This window comes from Meriones unguiculatus, chromosome 17 (assembly GCF_030254825.1).
Source record: "Meriones unguiculatus strain TT.TT164.6M chromosome 17, Bangor_MerUng_6.1, whole genome shotgun sequence".
In the NCBI taxonomy this organism is placed as follows: Eukaryota; Metazoa; Chordata; class Mammalia; order Rodentia; family Muridae; genus Meriones; species Meriones unguiculatus.
In genome coordinates this window covers 18725119-18725551 of record NC_083364.1, presented here as the reverse complement: position 1 = coordinate 18725551, position 433 = coordinate 18725119, and positions in this window count along the sequence as shown.

Here is a 433-nt window from a genome sequence, read left to right as displayed (position 1 = left end):
GTCTTCCAAGAGCTGAGACTGATCATACATGAACCAGCTACTCATGCAGGCAAACATCACATGCACGTTTACACCTCTGTGCCTCTTTTATTACTGTCACTGATTGAAGGAAAGTACATTATGTCCCCTAGTTTTCTTCTTCCCATTCTCTGCCATGGTCCCTTGTTACATCTGAAAAAATTCTGGCCTCAGGATCCAGATCTGAGACCTGAAATATTTTCATCAAACAGCTCAGAAAACATGTTGTGAGGACCATGTTCTCCAACCTCGGGTGCCATGATTTCACATATATTCTCCAGGGACAATATTCTCCTGAGCAGCTCTGGTCCCCAACCTGTGTCAACAGCCATGTGCATGAACATCATTGGCAATGATATCAGAGGATTTCATCAGAAAATCCATAGTGAGATGAGAGGTGAGGTCATAAAGGGCC